This window comes from Callithrix jacchus, chromosome 5, assembly GCF_049354715.1.
Source record: "Callithrix jacchus isolate 240 chromosome 5, calJac240_pri, whole genome shotgun sequence".
NCBI lineage: Eukaryota > Metazoa > Chordata > Mammalia > Primates > Cebidae > Callithrix > Callithrix jacchus.
In genome coordinates, this window is record NC_133506.1 from 38,784,312 (window position 1) to 38,801,464 (window position 17,153).

Here is a 17,153-nt window from a genome sequence, read left to right on the forward strand (position 1 = left end):
GTTGAGGCAGCAATTAAGAGCCTACCACACAAAAAAAGCCCAGGTCCAGATGGGTTCACAGCCGAATTCTACCAGACACACAAGGAGGAGCTGGTACCATTCCTTCTAAAACTATTTCAAACAATCCAAAAAGAGGGAATCCTTCCCAAATCATTTTATGAGACCAACATCATCCTGATACCAAAACCCAGCAGAGACCCAACGAGAAAAGAAAACTTCAGGCCAATATCCATGATGAACATAGATGCAAAAATCTTCAATAAAATATTGGCAAGCCGATTGCAACAGCAAATCAAAAAGCTTATTCATCATGATCAAGTAGGATTCATCCCGGGGATGCAAGGCTGGTTCAACATACGCAAGTCTATCAACGTAATTCACCACATAAACAGAACCAAAAACAAAAACCACATGATTATCTCAATTGACGCAGAGAAGGCATTTGACAAAATTCAACAGCCCTTTATGCTAAAAACCCTCAATAAACTCGGTATCGATGGAACGTATCTCAAAGTAATAAAAGCTATTTATGACAAACCAACAGCCAATATCATACTGAATGGGCAAAAACTGGAAGCATTCCCTTTAAAATCTGGCACTAGACAAGGATGCCCTCTCTCACCACTCCTATTCAATATAGTACTGGAAGTTCTAGCCAGAGCAATCAGGCAAGAAAAAGAAATAAAGCGTATTCAAATAGGAAAGGTGGAAGCCAAATTGTCTCTATTTGCAGACGACATGATAGTATACCTACAAGACCCCATTGCCTCGGCCCAAAAACTCCTGAAACTGATAAGCAACTTCAGCAAAGTCTCAGGATATAAAATCAATGTGCAAAAATCACAAGCATTCGTCTACACCAATAACAGACTTAAAGAAAGCCAAATCAAGAGTGAACTGCTATTCGCAATTGCTACAAAAAGAATAAAATACCTTGGAATACAACTCACAAGGAACGTAAGGGACCTCTTCAAGGAGAACTACAAACCACTGCTCAACGAAATCAGAGAGGACACAAACAGATGGAGAAACATTCCATGTTCATGGTTAGGAAGAATTAACATCGTGAAAATGGCTATACTGCCCAAAGTAATTTACAGAATCAACACTATCCCCATCAAGCTACCATTGACTTTCTTCACAGAACTGGAAAAAACCACCATGAACTTCATATGGAACCAAAAGAGAGCCCGCATAGCCAAGTCAATTCTAAGCAAAAAGAACACAGCAGGGGGCATCACACTACCGGATTTCAAACTATACTACAAGGCTACAGTAATCAAAACAGCATGGTACTGGTACCAAAACAGAGATATAGACCAATGGAACAAAACAGGCACCGGAGGCAACACAACATACATACAACTATACAATCTTTGATAAACCCGACAAAAACAAGCAATGGGGAAAGGATTCCATGTTTAACAAATGGTGTTGGGAAAACTGGCTAGCCATGTGCAGAAAGCAGAAACTGGACCCCTTCCTGACACCTTACACTAAAATTAACTCCAGATGGATTAAAGACTTAAACATAAGACCCAGCACCATAAAAACCCTAGAAGGAAATCTAGGCAAAACCATCCAGGACATAGGAGTAGGCAAGGACTTCATGAACAAAACACCAAAAGCATTGGCAACAAAAGCCAAAATAGACAAATGGGACCTAATCAACTCCACAGCTTCTGCACGGCAAAAGAAACACTCACTAGAGTGGATCGGCAACCAACAGAATGGGAAAAAAATTTTGCAGTCTACCCATCTGACAAAGGGCTGATATCCAGAATTTACAAAGAACTCAAACAGATTTACAGGAAAAAAACAAACAAGCCCATTCAAAAGTGGGCAAAGGATATGAACAGATACTTTACGAAAGAAGACATATATGAGGCCAACAATCATATGAAAAAATGCTCATCGTCACTGGTCATCAGAGAGATGCAAATCAAAACCACATTGAGATACCATCTCACACCAGTTAGAATGGCGATCATTAAAAAATCTGGAGACAACAGATGCTGGAGAGGATGTGGAGAAAAAGGAACACTTTTACACTGTTGGTGGGAGTGTAAATTAGTTCAACCATTGTGGAAGACAGTGTGGTGATTCCTCAAGGCCTTAGAAATAGAAATTCCATTTGACCCAGCAATCCCATTACTGGGTATATATCCAAAAGACTATAAATCGTTCTACTATAAGGACACATGTACACGAATGTTCATTGCAGCACTGTTTACAATAGCAAAGACCTGGAATCAACCCAAATGCCCATTGATAATAGACTGGATTGGAAAAATGTGGCACATATACACCATGGAATATTATGCAGCAATCAGAAATGATGAGTTTGTGTCGTTTGTAGGGACATGGATGAATCTGGAGAACATCATCCTCAGCAAACTGACACAAGAACAGAAAATGAAACACCGCATATTCTCACTCATAGGTGGGTGATGAAAAATGAGAACACATGGACACAGAAAGGGGAGTACTAAACAGTGGGGTCTATTGGGGGGAAAAGGGGAGGGCCAGTGGGAGGGGGAGGTGGGGAGGGATAGCCTGGGGAGAAATGCCAAATGTGGGTGAAGGGGAGAAGAAAAGCAAAGCACACTGCCATGTGCGTACCTACGCAACTGTCTTGCATGCTCTGCTCATGTACCCCAAAACCTATAATCCAATAAAAAATTTAAAAAAAAAAAAAGGAAAATCCTAAAGAATCAAAAATATTAAAAATGGTAAAATTTCAGTGACCTGTGGAGCAATATCAAAAGTTTTAACTTTGTATCATTGGAGTCCCTGAAGGCAATAAAAGATTGGGACAAAAAAGCATTTATGGGCTGGGCACAGTGCCTCACACCTGTATTCCCAGCACTTTATGAGGCCAAGGTGTATAGATCACCCGAGGTCAGGAGTTCGAGACCAGCCTGACCAACATGGTGACACCCCATTTCTACTAAAAATATAAAAATTATCCAAGCATGGTGGCGCATGCCTGTAATCCCAGCTACTTTGGAGGCTGAGGCAGGAGAATCTCTTGACCCCGGAGGTAGAAGTTGCAGTAAGCTAAGATTATGCATGCCACTGCATTCCAGCTTGTACAACAAGAGTGAAACTCCATCTCAAAAAAAAAAAAGTTTTGTCAGGAAATAATGGTCAAATTTTTAGTGCAAGTTTTACATTTATAGATTCAAGAAATTCAACAAACCCCAAGCAGGAAAAAATACAAAGAAAACCACATATAGATATGTCATACCAAACTGCTGAAAACCAAGATAAAGAAAATATCATGGTATCAGCCAGAGAAAATGTATACAATACATAATGGGGACAATGATTTGAATGACTTCTGACTTCACATCAGAAATAATAGAGAACAAAAGACAACAGAAAAACATCTTTAAGCCTAGGCAACATGATAAACCCCACCTCTACAGAAAAAAAATACGAAACTTAGCCAGCATGATGGTGCGCACCTGTAGTCCCAGCTATCTGGGAGGCTGAGGCAGTAGGATCACGTGAGCCCAGGAAGTTGAGACTGCAGTGAGCCATGATCACACCACTGCGCTCCAGCCTGGGTGACAAAGTGAGAACTTCTATCCAAAAAGAAAAAGAAAAACAATGTAAATTGTCAACCCAGAATTCTATATCCACTAAAATATACCTGAAAATGAATGTATTGCTATGTAACAATTACCACAACCTAGTAGTTTTAAATATGCACATTATCTCACAGTTTCTGTAGATTAGAAGTCAGAGCCAGGAATCTGTTCTCACCTGGAAGCTGAACTGACAATAAATCATCTTCCAAGCTCACTCAGGTTAGTGGCACAATTTACTTCTTTGAGACTGCCAGACTGAGTCCATGCTGAGCAACTAGATGTTGCCTGAAATTTCTTGCCTTGTGGGCTCAGAAAACTTTTTGCAAGCCTCCATGCTGGCAGCCAGCAAGTAAAAGAGACACTAGAGTCAGTTACCAAGACAGTCTTTTATAATGTATCATATCATGGCAGTGGCAACCTATACTTTTGCCATAATCTATTGGTTAGAAGCAAGTCACGGGTCCCACCCACACTCAAGGAGAGGAGATTACACAAGGATGTGTATACCAGAAAGTGGGGATTATTGGGGGTTGCTCAAGTTCTGTCCACCGCAATAAAGATGAAATAAAAATATTTTCAAATGAATGAAAACTAAGAGGCTTCACTGCCAGCAGACCTGTACTACAAGGGACACTAAATGAAGTTCATCAAATGAACGGAAGCGACACAGACAGAAACTCATATCTTTAGGAAGAAGTGAAAATCCTTGGTGTTTTATAAAAAGGCCATCTATGCAAAGTGACACCCAAATACAGAAGGAGCCAAGAAGTCAAAGAATGAGGCTGACAAATCCAGTTTATCAGTAGGAACTCATAGACAGAAGGGTAGTCTTGGGTGACAGCAAGACAAATAGATCTCTGCACCGTTACTCCCCAGACCCAGGGCTTTTAAACCATAAGAAAAGGGTATACGTGCTCTATAGAGGCAATTAAAGGCACCCTCCAGACAGGCAAGAGTACTATAGGCATCATAGCCGGTAATTTCTGCAATGACATCAAGATTGATCTGTTGTTACACTGGGAAGAGTGAATAAAGCAGAAATTTTGAAGACATTCCCAGGACTGGGGTTAAACAGAAGTCAACATGGAAGATTAACATCCAGGATGGAGTCATTTCTGTCTCCACATCTGAAAATGTTAAACATGTTGGTGAGTGATATAGTTTGGGTCTGTGTCCCTGCCCAAATCTCATGTCAAATTATAATCCCCAGTGTTGGAGGAGGGGCCTGGTTGGAGGTGACTGGATCATGGGGACAGACTTCCTCCTTGCTGTTCTCATGATAGTGAGTGAGTTCTCATGAGACCTGGTTGTTTAAAAGTGTAGAGCACCTGCCCCTTCCCTCTCTTCCTCCTGCTCTGGTCATATAAGACGTGCCTCCCTCCTGTTCACATTGCGCCATGACTGTAAGTTTCCTGAGGTCTCCTCTGCCATGCTTCCTGTGAGCCCATTAAACCTGTGAGCCTGCAGAACTGTGAGCCAATTAAACCTCTTTTCTTTATAAATTACCCAGCGTCCTGTAGTTCTTTATAGCAGTGTGACAGACTAATAGAGTGAATATAAAATATTACATTCTCCTTAATTTCTAAATGGTTCTCTTTAAAGTAAAAATTATAACATTGTATTGTGGGATTTTTAAGTATCTATACATAATATATATGAAAATATAGCATAAATATTGGGTTTAAATTGATGTGTATGGTTGTAAGGCTCTTAAATTTTGTGTGAAGTGGTAAAATATTTATATCTAAGTAGAATGTAGACTCTAAGTTAAGAATGAATATTGTAATTACTAAGCAACCACTTTAAAACATATAAAGAAGTGTAGATAAAATGCCAATAAACAAATTAAAATGGAGTTCTAAAAATTTAATTTAACCCATAAGAAGGCAAAAAAGGATGAAGAGAGAAAAAATATATATATGAAACAAACAAGTAATAAAATGGTAGACCTATATCAAATTATGTCCATGGTGACATTATCTGTAAATGGACTAAACACTCCAACTAAAAAGCAGAGAATGTAGGATTAAAAAATAATAATAACAAGGAGAATCTGTACTCCAACTACAAGAGATACACTTTCAATGTTACGATACAGATAACTGAAAGGAAATCGTTGAGAAAAGATAAATTATACAGCATCCAATCAGTCAGGGCATAAGAAAGCTAGAATAAAGGGTAGGTTAATTTCAAATGGAGTAGACTTTAAGACAGAGATAAAAAGGAACATGTCATGATGATAAATAGTCCATTTTCATCAAGAAGACAAAAATCAGAATTGCATTTCTGATTTTCATGCTTCAAAATGCATGAAACAAAAATTGACAAAACTGGGACTCCCAATTCCAAAACGGCAGTGCAGAAGCAAGCTGGTTTCACTCCCCACCCCTCACGGAAAACCAAAAACAAATACATAGCACTGAGATTATCACCAGCAATATACCATAACTCAGATATGAAGATGAGACAGTTTCTGGGGCTACCGAGAAGTGGAAAAACTCTGAGCCAATCATCAGAGGCTTGGACTTCCATATCCATAATGCTCTGCCCTCCAATTTGTCCAGTACCAAACACATGGAAAACTTCCCCCTGACTCACAGCTTCTACACTGGAAAAAATAGCATTTGATCTATTTCCCCACCATCCTGGGTTCTTTGGCAGGAGACCTGCCTCTGCCTCAAGTCACAGGAAGCATTGAGAGTGCCCAGAAAGAGAAATTTCCCTGAGGACAGTCAGTGACAAACGGGAAAGGTGGAACTTACTATCCCCAGCCTAGAAAAGTATGCTCTGGACGTTGGCCAAAGGAGATGCCAAATCAGAGTGGCTGTTCATCATCACCACATGGGAGGAGGTTTGTTTCACAGGTTCCTGGTTCACAAACCCCTAGAAAGCTTCCCAGGTTGCCAAGATATCCCTTTTGGAACCTCCCCCATTTGGGAAAAGGCACCAATCAGATTTACTACAACTGAGGCAAACTGGATGGTAGAGGGAGACCCTGTCTCAAAAAGAAAAAAAAAAGGTATAAACATGAACATAGAGAGTAGAATAATAGCTAATGGAATCTCAGAGAGGTAGGAGGATGAGAGGGGGTAAGGGATGATAAATTACCTATTGGGTACAATGTACATGATTTGGGTGATGGTTACACTACAAGCTGAGACTTCACCACTACATAATCTAGCCATGTCACAAAACTGCACTTGTGCCCTCTAAATCTAGAAAAATAAAAAATTAAATTAAAAACAATGAAGAGAAGTATCCCTTGTACTGATTAAAAGAATGTGTATTCTGCAGGCTGGGAATGGTGGCACATGCCTGTAATCCCAGCACTTTGGGAGGCCGAGGGCCGAGTCTTCACTGAAGTCTCGGCTTTTCATGTAACCATCACCCAAGTCACGTACACTGTACCCAAAAGGTAATTTCTCATCCCTCACCCCCTCCTACCCTCCCATTTGTCTGAGATTCCATTATCTATTATTCTATTTTCTATGGCCATGTGTACACATCTTTTTGTTTTGTTTTATTTTGTTTGGTTTTGTTTTTGAGACAGGGTTTCCCTCTGTCACCCAGGCTGGAGTGCAGTGGCACGATCTTGGCACGATCTCCGCCTCCCGGGCTCAAGTGATCCTGCCTTCTCAGCCTCCCAAGTAGCTGGGACAACAGGGGCACACTGCCACGTCCTGCTCATTCTTGTATTTTTTATCATTTGAGGTCAGGAGTTCAAGACCAGCATGGACAACATGGCAAAACGCTGTCTCTACTGAAAATGAAAAATTAGCTGAGCATAGTGGCAAGTTCCCATAATCCCGGCTACTCAGAGGCTGAGGCATGAGAATTGCTTGAGACAGAGGTTGCAGTGAGTCAAGATTGCATCACTGAACTCCAGCCTGGGTGACAGAGTGAGACTCTGTCTCCAAAAAAAAAAAAAAAATAGTGTAAGAATGTATATTCTGTAGAACATGGATGAAATATTCTGTAAATATCAGTTCAGCCTATTTTGTCTAGTGTGTAAACGCCAATGTTTCTTTGTTGATTTCCTGTCTGGATATCCATTACTGAAAGTGAGGTGTTGAAGTCCCCTACTATTATTTTACTGCTGTCTCTTCCTTTGGATCTATGAATATTTGGTTTATATACCTGGGAGCATTGGTGTTTGGTATACAGATATTTATAATTATTATGTCCTCTTTCTGAATTGATCCCTTTATATAGTGACCTTCTTTGTCTCTTTTTACAGTCTTGGATTTGTAGTCTGTTTTATCTGATATAAGCACAGCTGTTCCGGCTCCTTTTTTTTTTTTTTTTTTTTTGCAGCTGCATGGGATATCTGCAAGGCCGGTTGCCTCGCCAGGAGGCCGGACACACCTACCTCTGCACTCAGCACCTGACTCTGCACCCGGCACCAGGCTCTGCACTCAGCACCTAGCTCTGCCGCATGGCTCCCCTGGAAGGCTCCAGCGGATGCAACCCTGGCCAGCACTGGAAAACCCGCCCAACAACCCAACAACCAATGGCGGCCCACCCCGTCCCAATCCCTCTCCCAATCAGGGCACCCAGCAGTTGCTCGTTCCTTATAGCCATAGAAACCCCCCACCCCAGGAAGTCAGCGCGACTTCTCTGGCCCCTTTCCCTGGACGAGAGAACCTCGCCTGGGAGCTGAATAAATTGGCATTTAATTTTCTTATACTGGCCTCAGTTTCCTCATTTTAAACTCGGCAATTACCCTTACAATATCTTTTTACATCTCATCACTTTCAGTTTATGTGTGCCTATAAGTGAAGTAGGTTTCCTATAAGCAGAATATAGGCAGGAGGATCACTTACACCAAGGAGTTCAAGGCTGCCACAAGCTATGATTGTACAACTACACTCCAGCCTGAGCAACAGAGTAAAATCCTTCCTGTCTTACAAAAAATAAAACATAAAATAAGAACAGAAATCAACAAAATAGAAAATAAACAGTAGAAGAAAATTATCAAAGCCAAAAATTGACTTTTTTGAAAAGATCAGTAGAATGAATAAACTCAGCCAGGCATAGCGGCTCATGCCCGTAATCCCAGCACTTTGGGAGGCCAAGGCAGGAGGATCACTTGAGCCTAGAACCTAGAAGTTCAAGACCAGCCTGGGCAACATGGCAATATCTTGTCATTACAAAAGTAGCTGGGTGTGGTGGGTGCACATTTATGGTCCCAGCTACTTGGGAGGCTAAGGTGGAAGATCACTTGAGCCCAGGAGATCAAGGTTGCATTCTTCCTTAAGAATTTATAGATTCTTAAGGAATCTATAAACATCTGCTGGCTCACAACACCACACTCTAGCCTGGGTGATAAAGCAAGACCCTGTCTCAAAAAATAAACTCCTAGCTCAGCTAACCAAGAAAAGAACAGAAATTACCAATATTAGGAATGAAAAAGAAAGTCTTACAAGTCCCATAGACATTGAAAGAATAATAACAACACATTATAAATAACTTTATGCTGAAAATACATTTAGAAAACCTAGATAAAATAAATTCCTTGGAACCACAGCTTACCAAAAGTTATATAAAATAAAATAGAAAATCTAAATACCCATATATCTCATAAGAAATTGATTTCCTAATTCTGAAACTTCCCACACACGCACACAAAAAAAAAACTTCCCACAAAGAAAATTCCATGTGGTTTCACCAGTAAGTTTTCTTAAGGAGGAATTGAGGCCTGGTGTGGTGGCTCACACCTATAATCCCAGCAGCACTTTGGGAGGCCAAGGCAGATGGCTCACCTGAGGTCAGGAGTTCAAGATCGGCCTGGCTAACATATGAAACCTCGTCTCTATTAAAAATATAAAAAGTATCCAGGCATGGTGGCAGTCAACTGTAATCCCAGCTGCTTGGGAGGCTGAGGCAGGATAATTGCTTGTACCCAGTAGATGGCGGTTGCAGTGAGCTGAGACTGTGCCGTTTCACTCCAGCCTGGGTGAGAGAGTGAGACTGTATCTCACAAAAAAAAAGAAGAATTGACACACACACTTACAAACTCACAAAATGGGAAGAACACTTAACAACTCATCTTATGAGACCAGCAGAATCCCAATGACAAACCTAACAAAGAAATCACATACACACACACACACACACACACACACACATTCCAGATCAATATTCTTTCTGAACATTAATGCAAAATTCCTTCACAAAATATCACAAATAGAATCCTGCAATATTAATTAAAAAAAAAAAAGAAACATGATCAAATTGGATGTATCTCAGGAATCCAAGGTAGATTTAACTCACTAAAAACCAAACAATGTAATCAACCATATTAACAGACTTAAAAAAATTGCTCATTGAAATAAAGTAGGAAAGGCTAGGCATGGTGGCTCACGCCTGTAATCCCAGCACTTTGGGAGGCCGAGGTGGGTGGATCACGAGGTCAAGAGATCAAGACTATTGTGGTCAACATGGTGAAACCCTGTCTCTACTAAAAATACAAAAAATTAGCTGGGCATGGTGGCACATGCCTGTAATCCCAGCTACTCAAGAGGCTGAGACAGGAGAATTGCCTGAACCCAGGAGGTGGGGGTTGCGGTGAGCCGAGATCACGCCATTGTACTCCAGCCTGCGTAACAAGAGTGAAACTCCGTCTCAAAAAAAAAGAAAGAAAGAAAGTAGGAAAACCATTTTTTTAAATCAAGAGCCATTTATTCAAAATCAAAACAAAACAAAAATAACTTTCAGCAAACCAGAAATAAAAGGGAACTTCTGTAATCCAATTAATGACATATTCAGAAAGCCTACAGTTAACTTTATACTTAGTAGTTTAAAAAAAATTTTTTTCAATTAAGACATGATCTAGCTCTGTCACCCAGGCTGGAGTGCAGTGGTGCAATCACAGCTCACTGTAGCCTCAACCTCCTAGGCTAGAGTGATCCTCCCCCCTCTCCCACCCAAGTAGCTAGGACTATAGGCATGTGCCACCACACCCAGTTAATTTTTTGATTTTTTTGTAGAGACAGGGTTTCCTTATTTTGTCCAGGCTGATCTCAAACTCCTGGGCTCAAGTAATCCTCCCACCTGGGTCTCCCAAAGTGCTGGGATTACAGGTGTGAGCCACCGCACCCAACAATAGTTAAATATTGAATAGTTTCCCACTAAGATTGGGAAGAAGGTAAGAATGCCCATTTTTACCACTTCTGTTCAACATGGTGTCACAAAGTCTATCCAGTGAGATAAGACAAGTAAGGAATTAAATGGCATTTTGGAAAAAAAAGAAGTAGAATTGTCTTTATTCAGAAATGAAATGACTATTGACATAGAAAATCTTAAGGAATCTATAAAACATCTGCTAGAACTAAGAAGTAAACTAGCAAACTTGTGGACACAGACAGTACACCAGAATCAATTGTATTTTTATGTTCTGGCAGTGAAACATTAGAAAATGAAATTAGAAAAACAGTTTTATTTACTGTAATGTCAAAAAACTTGAACTACTTAGGAATCAATTTAACAAAAGATATTGCCTTTACATTTAAAAACTCTTCATTAAAAAGTCTATATTTAAAACCACACAATCTTACTGAGAGAAATGTTTAGAGTTGAATAAATGGAGAGATAAACCAAATACATTGATTGGAATATTCAATGCTTTTAAGATGTCAATTAGCCCCTAAATTTATCGATACATTTAATGCCATCCCAACCGTAATCCAATCTGACCATTTTATGGAATTTGACAAACTTTATATAAAAATCCAAAATTTATATAATAATACAAAGACCTGGAAGGCTCTAAAGCAATCTTGAAAAAGAAAGACAAATTTGGATGACAAATAGATTTAAAGACTAATGATGAAGCTACAGTAATCAAGGCATTGTGGTACTGTCATAAGGATAGATAAATAGAGCAATGGAATAGAACAGAGAATCCAGATGTCGATCCTCACATATAGGGTGATTTATTATTTTTTTGACGAAAACACCAAAGCAATCCAATAAAGAGAGGAAATGTTTTTAGGCTGGGTGCAGTGGCTTACCCCTGTAATCCCAGCACTTTGGGAAGCCGAGGCTGGGAGATCATTTGAGGTCAGGAGTTTGAGAACAGCCTGGCCAACATGATGAAACCCCCAACTCTACTGACAATACAAAAATTAGCTGGGCATGGTGGCAGGCACCTGCAGTCCCAGCTACATGGGAGACTAAGGCAGGAAAATCAATTAAACCCAAGAGGCAGAAATTGTAGTGAGCTGAGATCACACCACTGCACTCCAGCTGGGGCAAGAGAGCAAGATTCCTTCAGAAGGAAAAGAGAAGAGGGAGGGGAGGGAAGGGAAGGGAAGAGAACGGTTTTAACAAATGGTTCTGAGAAAACTAGAGATTCAATATGGAGAAAAAAGAAAGAAAGAAAAGGTAATCTACGACCATACAACCCTAAATGCACCTGATCTCGGAAGCTAAACAGGATCGGGTCTGGTTAGTACTTGGATGGGAGACCACCTGGGAATACCGGGTGCTATAGGCTTTAAATTAAAAAAAAAAAAAATTGACCCTCCTTCTAGAAGATAAGATAGGTAACTTCCTTCTCAACTTGGAAACCAGGCTTCTTAGGCAGCACTGAGAAAGCAATAACCATAAAAGAAAAAGTATATAAAGTCATTTTATCAAAATGTAAAACTTCAGTTCGTCAAAAGACATCCTTTTTTTTTTTTTTTTTTTTTTTTTGAGATGGAGTTTCACTCTTGTTGTCCAGGCTGGCATGCAATGGCGTGATCTTGGCTCACCACAACTTCTGCCTCCCGGGTTCAAGTGATTCTCCTGACTCAGCCTCCTGAGTAGCTGGGTTTATAGGTATGCATCACATCCAGCTAATTTTGTATTTTTAGTAGAGACGGAGTTTCTCCATGTTGGTCAGGCTGGTGTCAAACTCTCAACCTCAGGTGATTCGCCCACCTTGGCCTCCCAAAGTGCTAGGATTGCAAGTGTGAGTCACTGCACCCGTGAAAAGACATCTTTAAGAAAGTGAATAGGCCGGGCATGGTGGCTCACACCTGTAATCCCAGCATTTTGAGAGGCCAAGGCAAGTGGATCACCTGAGGTCAGGAAGTCAAGACCAGCCTGGCCAACATGGTGAAACCCCATCTCCACAAAAATACAAAAAGAATAGCTGGGCGTGCCAGTGGCCACCTGTAATACCAGCTACTCAGGAGGCTGAGGCAGGAAAATAGCTTGAACCTGGGAAGCGGAGGTTGCAGTGAGCTGAGACCAGGCCATTGAACTCCAGCCTGGGTGACAAAAGCAAAACTGTCTCAAAAGAAAAGAAAAGGAAAGGAATATGCCATTCTCATACTGAGAAAAAAATTCACAAAACATACATATCTGACAAATTGTCAGTATTCAGAATATATTTAAACACACACACACTTCTATAACTCATTTAAAGAAATTAAAAAACAAAACAGGAAGAGTGGTGTCAGCAAGATGGCTGCCTGCAGACCCTACTGTACATCCTCCCACAAGACAAGGCGAGGAATACACACAGGAGATTCACTGAGTGTGGAGGGAGAGGGCTGGAGTCTGCGCGGAAGTGAAGACGCAGCTGCGGTGACTGGAAGGCCAGGAGAGCTGGACCTCCAGCATGAAGGCACCTGCCTCTGCAGCCCCGCCTCCCCCATCCGGATGAGACCTGCCCAGAGTCTGAAAGGACGTCTCACTGCAGGGGAAAAGGTAAGCGGAAGAACCCCCTCGACCCCCACATTGCAACCATGAACACCTTCAGTCCTCACTACTGGAGAATCCCAGAGTCCCCGAGAGCCCTGAGCGCAGCCGAGAGCTGCCAGAGTTTACACAGCCACACTGCCCTGGGTCACGAGCACAGTGCGCCCTCCCCACTCCCATTGGTCCCTTGAGCCCAGCGACTGCAGCACAGCCCCATCTTGAGACCGGAACCATTTCTAGAGTGCACCCTGCTCTCGGGGCCAGGAGCCATTACGCCTCTCCAGCACCAAGCTTCGGCATTCCACGCCACCCACACCACCCACACCACCCAGGGGGCTGCTGTTGCCAGCACAGGAACATAGACCCTGGGGCCCGGATTGGCTGGGACTCTGGTCCTGCAGGGAAACCAACTCCTAAAGCCCTCGCTGCCAGTGAGAGGAACAGTCTGGAAGTCCTTCCCAGGGCAAACCTGCCCTTGAGCCAGCCAAACTGCTGCATGCCCAAGTGGGAGAGGCTCAAGGCTCCAAACAGCTGAAACACTCCTGGGCTGGCAGAGCGGCTATGCGCCTGTGCCCACGCCTGAGAAACAATCTGCAAAGCCCATTTCCCTGCAGACAAGCTGCTGGCCTGCTCAATGGCTCTGCACCCGCAGTGAAGGCCTGAAAACATCCCTGCTGGTTTTATAAGCACAATTTCCATGCTGCAAAAGAAATAGCACTAGAAGATAAGTCCTCTCAGCAAGGCAGTTTACTTCTTTAGAAGGGTGCGGTATACAGATGGAACAATGGTGGCCACATGCTTGGACAAGGGGGGAAGGGGTACTTATGCCCAACAGGGATCATCCCTACTACTGTGTCATCCCCTATTGGCTAGGGTTATAATGTAAGCTTGACTAATCGCGATTGGCTATTTTAAAAAGAGCAGGGATCAGAGCTGCAGTGGTAGGATGGGTTTTTTGGTGGGAAGGATGGTTACAGGTGGGTCAGAGCAGGTAACCAGGGGTGATCAGGTGACCAGGATGAGTCAGGATGTGCGGGGAGGGGAAACAGATATGTACTACTGATTAGAACCGGTGGAAAGGCTGTTTACTGGAATTACAAGGAAGTTAAACTTTAAAATAGAGATGTAAAGAATAATTTAGCTGAATATACTGACATACTGACTCTTTGAAGAGAAACTTGGGGTTCACTATAACACAGGCAACCCCTGGCAGACACACCCCCAGGCCAGCTAAGCAACTGTGTGCCGGTACCCTGCAACTGAGAAACAACCCTTCAGGCAAACTCCTAGGCCCTGATGGACAGAACCCCAGGCTAGCCAAACAGCCATGAGCCCACATCCCAGGCCTGAGAAACAGTGCTGTGGGCTTCCCCCAGCACACATGCCCAGGCCAGCCAAGCAACCCTGCGACCACATTGGCATCCAAGAAACAGCTATATGGGCAGTCCCTGGTCGGCAAGTAGCCTTGTGCCTGCATCACAGCCCTGAGAAACAGCCCCACAGTCTGCCCCTGGCAAGCATGCCCCCAAGCCTGTGGAGCAGCTGTTTGCCTGTGTCCTGGGCCTGAGAAACAACCCCGCAGACTGCTCCTGGCAGGCACAGCCCCAGGCCGGCCATGCAACCACATGCACATGTTCCCAACTGGAGTAATAGCCTCCTAGCGCCAACCCCAGCCTCAAGTTTGCCAATACACCATGTGCACGCTATGCGCCTCTGACCTGAAAAACAGCCTGGCAAGCCAACCCCCTATAAAGCCACACCACTGCCACCATAGCCTCTCTCAGCCTAAGCCACTGAGACACTTCGAAATGTCACTAGAGTGGATTACAGCTGAAGAAACTACATGGAAACTACAATACTTTTTATTTCATTTTGTTTATTTTTGAGACAGAGTCTTGCTCTGTTGCCCAGGCTGGAGTGCAGTGGCGCAATCTCGGCTCACTGCAACCTCTGCCTCCCAGGTTCAATTCTCCTGCCTCAGCCTCCCAAGTAGCTGGGACTACAGAAACCTGACACCCAGCCATCTAGTTTTTGTAGGAAACTACAATACTGCATCTGCCTAAAACCAAAGCCAATACTCTCCACCAAACCAACACCCTATGTATATTCTTTGCAAGTATTGTGAGTTTATAATACACAGATAATATTTAACCTTCTCCACCCCAATCATTTTTTTTCTCATATATTTCAAGGCCTTTCTTTCATAATGATCCTTCCATATAAACTCTTTTTTTTTTTTTTTTGAGACAAAGTTTCACTCTTGTTGCCCAGGCTAGAGTGCAATGGCACGACCTTGACTCACCACAACTCCTGCCGCCCAGGTTCCAGCGATTCTCCTGCCTCAGCCTCCCAAGTAGCTGGTATTACAGGTGCCCACCACCACACCCAGCTAATTTTGTAATTTTGTAGAGACGGGGTTTCTCCATGTTAGTCAGGCTGGTCTCCAACTCCCGACCTCAGGTGATCTGCCTGCCTCAGCCTCCCAAAGTGCTGGGATTACAGATATGAGCCACCTCACCTAGTTTTTTTTTTTTTTTTTTTTTGAGACAGGGTCTTGCTCTGTTGCCCAGCCTGCAGTGCAGTGGCACAATCTCAGCTCCTGCAGCTTTGAACTCCTAGGCCCAAGCAATTCTCTCACCTCAGCTTCCTGAGTAGCTGGGACTATAGGCACATGATGTCACCATACCTGCCTAATGTTTTTTAATTTCAATAGTTTTGGGGTACAGGTGGTTTTTGGTTAGATGGATGAGTTATTTAGTGGTGGATGTTGAGATTTTAGTGCACTTGTCACCCAAACTGTATACACCATACCCAACATGTAGTCTTTTATCCTTCACCTACCAACGAGTCTCCCCCACTGAGTCCCCAGACTCCATTGTATCGCTCTGTATGTGTTTGCATCCATAGCGTAGCTCCCACTTATAAGTAAGAACACACAGTATTTGGTTTTCCATTTCTGAGTTATTTCACTTTGACTAATGGCCCCCCAGCTCCATCCAAGTTGCTGTAAAATGCATTATTTTGTTCCTTTTCATATCTGAGTGGTATTTTATAGTGTATATATCACATTTTCTTTATCCACTCCTTCCTTCATGGGCACTTAGGTTGGTTCCACATCTTTGCTATTGCAAATTGTGCTGCTGTAAACACGTATGCATATGTCTTTTTCATATAATGACTTATTTTCCTTTACAACCCATCTATATTAATAACACTTTTTCTACAAAACCTACTCCCTAAAATTGGAAGAGGTAACTTTTCCACCAAATGCGTAGATATTACTGTAGGGACACATCAAACATGAAAAACCAAGGACTCATGGCATCTCCAAGGGAACACAGTAGTTCTCCAGTAACAGTCCCCAGTAATAGGGAAATATTAAAAATGCCAGAAAAATAATTCAAAATAATAATCTTAAGGAAATTCAATGAGATACAATAGAATACATATATATGATTCAAGCAGCTCAAGAACACAATTCATGGTTTGAATGAAAAACTCAACAAAGAGATACATATCATAAAAAAGAACCTAACAGAAATTCTACAGCTGAAGAAGTTAATGAATGAAATACAAAAATATATTTGAGAGCTTCAACAACACACTAGACCAAACAGAAGAAATAATTTCTGAACTTGAAGAAGGGTCATTTGAAATAACACGGGCAGATTGAAAGAAAGAAATGAACGAACAAATGAATGAACAAAAGAAAGAAAGAGAGAGAGAAAGAGAGGGAAGGAAAGAAGGGATGGGGGAGGGAAGGAGGGAGGGAGGAGAGGGAGGGAGGGAAAGCAAAAGAGGGAGAGGGAGAGAGAAAAAAAGAAAGAGAGAGAAGGAAAGAGAAAGGAAGACAGAGAAAAAAGAAAA